This window comes from Equus caballus, chromosome 7, assembly GCF_041296265.1.
Source record: "Equus caballus isolate H_3958 breed thoroughbred chromosome 7, TB-T2T, whole genome shotgun sequence".
Classification (NCBI taxonomy): domain Eukaryota; kingdom Metazoa; phylum Chordata; class Mammalia; order Perissodactyla; family Equidae; genus Equus; species Equus caballus.
This window is the reverse complement of record NC_091690.1, coordinates 4,617,612-4,625,250: the sequence shown is the minus strand read 5'-3', so window position 1 is coordinate 4,625,250 and position 7,639 is coordinate 4,617,612.

The following is a 7,639-nucleotide window of genomic DNA, read 5'->3' as shown; positions in this document are numbered from 1 at the left end:
ATGACTGTATTTTGCAAGCAGGAAGAAATGTTACAGAACCAGATTTGTTTTGCCCACTGCACAATGTGCCAATCACTGAGACCAAGTTTGCAACAGAGAAAAGGTTTATTCACAATGTAGCCAATCGAGGAGACAAGACAACAGATCTCAAATCGACCTCTCTGAAAATGGGGATTAGGAATATTTGTGGAATAGAGAGCCAAGGTGGGGTCTGAAATGTGGGAGTTGATGATTGGAGGTAAGGAGGAGTGAGTCATTGATGACATGCCCAAGCAGACCCAGGAGTCATGACTTTTTATAGGATAAATGTTCACAAAAGGACAGTGTTAGCATGACCTTGAGGTGCAGATTTAGGCTCCTTGATTTCCGTAGGTCACCTACTAGACACCCACACAGGCCCAGCTGGTGAGTTAGTGATCTTGACTCGCCTGAACTGGACAAGGGGTTGACTTGTAGTTCCTGAAAAACAACTCAAGCACCGTTACCATGGTGACCCAAGCATGAGAGAGGCATTCTCTACGAGGAACCTGGGAGGAGTCAGAGAATATGTTGCCTATCCAGGTGACTTTTAAAACACAAGCAGTGCCGCTAACAATCAACAAGTGAACAACTAAAAACTACAATTAATAACTGCCAAAAAGACTTCAGTGACTAGCTACCTCGTCATCAGTGGCTAACTGTCCACAGGTTTTGAGAGAATGAGCTGAGTTTTGGTGACCTGATGGTTGGGCTCTGGTAGTGATGAGAATTTTCCACCTAATATTTTCAGCATCCCTTTTTCCAGGCTCATGGAAGCACGCCACTCTCCTGCATCCTCAGAAGATAGGCAGGGCAGCATGACACGCCTCGGCCAGTGGAGAGTGAATGATAGTGACATTTCAACCCACCATGTGCAGATCTGAACCCCTTACGGATCTGCACTTAGCATGAGCAGAAAATAAACTTCGATTGTGTAAAGACATTCAAGGGCTGTTTGTTATGACAGCATATCCTAGCCTAGCCTACTGTGATCAATACACAGGCTTCAGGAGAAGGAGGAAATGTCAGCTTTGGTGATGAAATTAGAGATTTTTTTAGCGGCTATCAAAGCAGTAGTCTTGAAAGCTAAGTTTGGCACAGAAAAGAGAAGTATTTTGTGAGTTCTTTAAATGCTAATTATGTGTTGACATTCTGATCTGAAAGATTTATGGTTAAGGTTATTGTATGTGATCAATAGAGCTGAGGTTATGATAATGATAATTAATAAAAACAGAAGTAGTAGTAGTCATAATAATAATGGCCACCACCAGTTCCTTATGACATACTGGCCCCAAGCTAAATACTTTATGAATATTAACTCATTTCATCCTTGTAGCAAGTCTATGGGGTAGGTAGCATTATTACCTCCAGGGAACTGAAGCACAGAGAGGTTAAGTAACTTACCCAAGGGCACACAGCTGGGAAGTGAGGGAGCCAGAATTCAAACGTAGGCTTCGGGTTCAGAATTAGGATAAGGAAAGTGAAGTGAGTCAAGCAAGTGCAGGGTGTTGGGGAGGAAGACATACTCTCTACCCTCTGAGTCCTTCTGCCTGGGCTACAAATTAAATTGGCATGAGACAGATTAACAGGAAAAAATCAAACAAAGCTTTATAACACTTATAGATGGGAGACGCTCAGGAAAGCTGAGCAATTTGCCAAAATAGTGGAGGTTCTTGTCTCAAATACTATCTTCAGCTAAAGACAAAGGAGGATGGTGGGGGTAGTGCTTTCGGATTTCAGAGGGGACAGCAACAATTTCCATGGAGATGGAAATGCAAATGGGCCAACTACAGACAATGAGACCTGAGAGACACGTTATACATTACTTCACAGTTTTCCTGGAACGGTAAGATAATTCTTTTAGGCAGTTGGTCGGGGAAGTCAAAGTTTTTTCCAGAGCCTTTTCCTCTTAAAATTAGTCAAGCCAAAGAGATGTTTTTGGGTGATCAGTTCTGATCTCCCACAACCCCACTTTTGAAACTTTAAGAAATTTCCCAGTTCTTTGAAACTTTAAGGTGTTTCACAGTCCAAAAGCTGAGTGGTAGATTGTTTCATCTCACTGACCTATTGATCAGTCCAGTTAAATTCATTTCAGGAGGCGATGATGCAGGTGGGCTCTCAAAGCTAGATCTATACTGTGGAAGCAAGCAACCAGGTATTTTTACTATTTCTATGAAAGTGAAAAGAAAAACAAGGTTAATGGTTGGAGAAAATTATAAACCAGTTTCTGAGCTCAGAGGACAGCCAGTCAAGAAGATGTCAGTGTCAAAGCATTTTTGCAGCTTAAAATGTCTCTGATGATGTCATTGGATATTCAAGTATCCTTTTGAGGGGCTTACATAGCAACAGGCATGTTATCAAGGTGATCTTTACAGAGTTTATATCAAGTTACCCAGGTTCAGTCTTCAAGGCTTCAGGAACAAGAGTGGTTTCAGTTCTCAATGATTTCAAATAAAAATGATGGAAAAAATTGAAAATGTTAGTTTGGAGATTTGTAGCCAGATATTTTAGGAGACTGGGAGAATTCAGGATCCAGTCCAGTTTACAGGTAGAAAACAAAAACCTCAAAGACAATTAAACAAAACTGGGATCTAATATCCACAAATGTGTATAATGGTTTCTACTGAAACATAACTTTTCTCTCAAAAATCACCCTCATTTTTACTAAAGATAGACAAATTAAGACTAGCTGGTTTGTAAAATGAAGTTTAGCTTCAATAAATTTGGCCCAATTATTTACATAAGTACAGCAAGAATAGTAATTGATCACATAGGCTTTTTTTAAACCTGCTTTGCTGGAACTTTTTATAAGCAATCTCAGATTGAAGTTTAAAGGCCTCTTGAGGCCAGGAAAGCAAAGAACTTATCATACAAAGCCTGTAATACCTACAGATTTCAGTGAAATTTTCTCTTCTTGAGGTCCCCAAATATTTTGAGGTTCCAGGCACCTCCCAGATAAGTGACCTTCCTTACTTAACTGGTAAGGTTGCTAGGAAACAAAGTACCAGGCCAATATTTCCAAGTGGCTTTATTCCAGAAAGTCCACTCTTTGTTTCTCAAAAGCTGTCTGATCATATCTGAGTCTATACCTATTTCTCTCAAATATGACATTCCAGTCAAAGCTTTGGTAATATAACCAATGTTTCCAATTGTGTCCTGTTAAAAGGAGACTAGATTCTTATTGAACTTATGAAAATAACTATATTTCCATGAAATAACAATACTTACTCACTAAAAGTTTCCAAATTCTGGAGGGATTGAGTAGGGAGGAAAAGATAAGTGTTTCTATTTTGCTTACAAAGGTATAATATACCAAATTTTTATAAGTCATAGTTAGCTTAAGAGAAAAGAGAAAAAGTTTTCCTTAAATCGGAAAAAAACATTTTTAAAAATCAGCAATGTTTCCAAGAAATGCCATAAAAATTTATAATTATCTTCATCAGTTCATTCAGTCCTGTGTAATCGATTTTTGATCTTAATCTTCTGTTAGCAGTTTTATGGGGTCATCAGTTTCTCCATTAGAGTTCTGTGATTTCTTACCCAGTTCAGTTTTATAATCTGAAAGTCTGTCAGAAAACAGTTTTTTAGAGTAAGTGTCAGAGTACTTTCCATGAATCTCTAAAGTCGAAAATATTTGTAAAAGTAGAGTTAAACAAAACTACCTATAAATGACAAAAGACTTAAAAATGACATTGACAAAGAAACTTGGTCATTTCCGTGACACACAACACTAACATAATAACTAGAATTACGACTGACAACCAAGACAGATTAGAATTTTTTTGGAATGTTATATAATTTTTTAAACACTTATGTCAATAACATTTACCCACACAATATCATAGGTCCCTGTGAAACAATGCTTAGTTATCCCTTTAACCACGGTGACAGCTAAAGAATTTTAGGTGAATGCAGAGAATTAAATACCTGTAAGAAAAACCTCAGCACCCGTGATTAAAGACTTAATCAAAACAATATAGGAAATTTATTTTTATAAAACCCAAAATCCCTACCCTTCTGGTAGACTTCTCAAAACACTTTCTTAATCTCTTTACCAAGAGAAGACTAAAATTGCAAGAAAAGTATCCTTTTAAGAGAGGGGAAATAAACAAATTTATTTTTTATTCTTTTCTTAAAGAGTGGCACCTGAGCTAACATCTGTTGCCAATCTTCTTTTCTTCTTCTTTTCCTTCTTCTTCTTCTTCTTCTTCCTCTCCTCAAAGCCCCCCAGTACATAGTTCTATATTCTAGTTGTAGGTCCTTCTGGTTGTGCCACATGGGACGCTGTCTCAGCATGGCCTGATGAGCGGTGCCATGTCCACACCCAGGATCCAAACCAGTGAAACCCTGGGCCACTGAAGCAGAGCACACAAACTTAACCACTCAGACACGGGGCCAGCCCCCAAAAAACAAATTCTAATTTTGTACCAGCTTACTTTTGATATCAAAACTTATTTATAAAATTCATTTTAATTTTAGCCAACTTGACCACGCATGAAACTTTTTCCAGAATTTCTCTTTCATAAATCTTCTATAACTTTCTTTTTACATTCAGAATTTGTCCCATGCCTTTTTTTTTTTGTTTTCTCCTAGTACTTTAGGGCAAATTTATCTTTATTAACCAACCAAACAAAAATATTTCCATTCTTTGTACTTTCTCTACTGAAAACATACATCTTACATCTTAATTTTCTTGAACACAAACATGGTTTTCTTAATTTTTAGTAGCTTTAATCACATATTAGAATTTTTAACCTTTAGAAATCTTAATTTCTAAGTGAAAACTAAGAGGTAAGCAGTTATGAACTGCCTTTTACATTAGCATTCTGTGGCTTGGCAAGTTTATAAATATTTTTTATAATTTTTAGAAGTATGTGGGAGCTGGCCCCATGGAGGAGTGGTTAAGTTCACACGCTCCACTTCAGCAGCCCAGTGCTTCACTGGTTCAGATCTTGGTCATGGATATGGTACCACTCATCAGGCCACACTGAGGTGGCATCCCACACAGCACAACCAGAGGCACTCACAACTAGAATACACAACTATGTGCTTGGGGCTTTGGGGAGAAGAATAAAAAAAAAAGATTGGCAACAGTTGTTAGCTCAAGTGCCAACCTTTTTTGAAAAGGAGAAATATGTTACTTTATAGTATAACCATTTAATAAAATATAAAACATGTTGAACCCAAATACCTTTTAGTTTCTTTGTGATAAGAAGCCAAAAGTAGGTAAACCTACATTTAATAATTAGTGTCTAATATTTTATCTTCTTTAGAAATAATGTAGAAATAATTTAAAAATCAATGAATCTTTAATCATTTAACTGAGCAAAGCCTCAAAGTTTCAAATTACTAAAGAGATTTTGGAAGTTATTAAGATACATGTCATAAAATATAATTATTCCTAAAAGTTTAAATTTTTATTTCATTTACATCTAAATCATTTGTCCCCAATGATTATGTTTAGATTACCCACCAAAACTTCGTGAGACACTAGACAAAATTAGCTACCATTTTAATTTATTATGCTGACAAACTTGTGACAGGGATAACATGAGCTTTTTTTTTAACCAGTAAACCCAGGCTGCATGTCTGCATTGTACCCAATGCTGATCACTCTCAGGACGTGTCCATTTTAATCAAACCAACAAATTTAAACAAGCTTTTATTCACCAAGGATTATTTCATATCATGTTAACTTTAAAAACATGTAAGTACTTACTTTAAGTCAATTAAACAGAGCTCTTAATTTTGGCCATATCTTCTGGGGGTAAAATATCACACATATACAACATACATATGGATGCACACAATATACAGGTAAACACAGAGACATTAAATTTTTTTATGAATCAGGCGCAATACAAAAGTCACTAGTTTCAGAGAAACATTTACATTTCAAAGAATGGCTCTCGGGTCCTAGAGAAGATGGGAGCAGAAAATCTGCATCACAAAGACACGGAGAAAGCAGTCAAGTTTTCTTCAAGATGGAGTTTCTGGGGCATATTTGCCTTATCAGTTTCTAATGTCTCAATCTTTTGTCTCAATTAACATCCAGGAGCATTTTTGGAGGAACAGGGGTTGGCAAAAGACAGATGAACTTTGAACTGCTTTCTAGAACCATGCCTCCAGCCTTTCAGAGATTTGAAAGACAGAAATAGTGGTTTCCAGTTCCCCAAAGAAATGGACTACAGCCTGAATGACAAATAAAGAGGCTGACCCACCCCACCAGCTATACCCTTCCAATTGCTTTTTTATATCAGGGAAATTTTTAACTTAGAAGGTGAATCAAAGATTTGTATGCTCTAAAATTTTCAGGACAATATACCACACCTTTAAAAGTCTTATAGTCAGGCAGGGGAAACATTCCTCATTGAGACACAATACCATCTATAATACAACCAGGAAAAAAGAGATGCAATCACTTCGCATAAAAGTCCATAAATATATTAATTTTTCTACAAAATTTCATCTAAATTCCGTCCTATCTTTCACTAGGACTTTATCAATAGGTCTTGGTGTTATAATATTAGACACGGGAATCATTCTCAGTCAGACATTTTAAAACATGTGCAGGCCAAGTTGCTAGAACTTCTTTATATAAAATCAGCTCAAATATTCCAACCTTCATAATCTTATCAACACTTATGCTTTTATATTTTCTCAATTCAATTGTAACCTGAGTCAAAGTCTTAAGGATAGACATTATTTATTTTCTATATGTATTTTCTTTTTAATTTGGCTTTTACTTAGGAACCAATACAAATTATGATGAGAGCTCTCACAAATTTTTCTTCCTAATTCAGAAGTTTTTCCAATTTAAATGACCACATTGACCAGTGGGGTCTTAATGGTGACTCTGCCCGATTATGACTCATACCAATACCTCTCATACAAATACCTCTTAATGCATAGAGTGATGGTCTCATACAAAAGTGACTCCTACCAATACCTCTTGGATGCAACAGGCGTCCTCAGAAAAGATCCAGAAATTCCACTCCCCAAAATAGTCTAAGAAAGCAAAGGTCATCATCACACAGCAAGGAACAAAGGTTGAGATGACAAAGACCCCTTTGAAAGCAACTGGGACCCCTTATGACAAACTCCCCTGAGAGCTGACACAGCTGGACAAAGATAGCATTTCCCAGAACCTCAGTCTACTTGACTGGCTACCAAGATGTGTGCAAGGACATGCATCCTCCATCTGGTGGAAACCAGAAAAGTGATAAAGCCAAGCTCTCAAGTCATAGAACAAGACAAAAGAAAAAAATCCTCATAACCCACAGACTGTGGGACCCATCCAGACAACAGGCTTATAGAGATGCCTGCATCTTGCCCTATGGTTTTTCCCTTTTATGAAAAATGACACAAAGACAGAGACAAGGAAAAATAGTGACCATCTCTGGGAGGGAAAAGATCAATAACCAATGAGTACTCAACCTAGAGTCACTGAGTCTAAAAAGCTAGCTTCACCAGCATTTTCTCCTGCTAATCTAAATTGAGAAAAGGAAAAAAACTCACCATTCTCACTTACACTGGACCTTTGCAGGCAGAATTCTGGGAGACTGACGTGGTAAGAACTCTTGCTTCCTGCCGGCTCTTGTCAGGGGTCCAGGATCTCTCA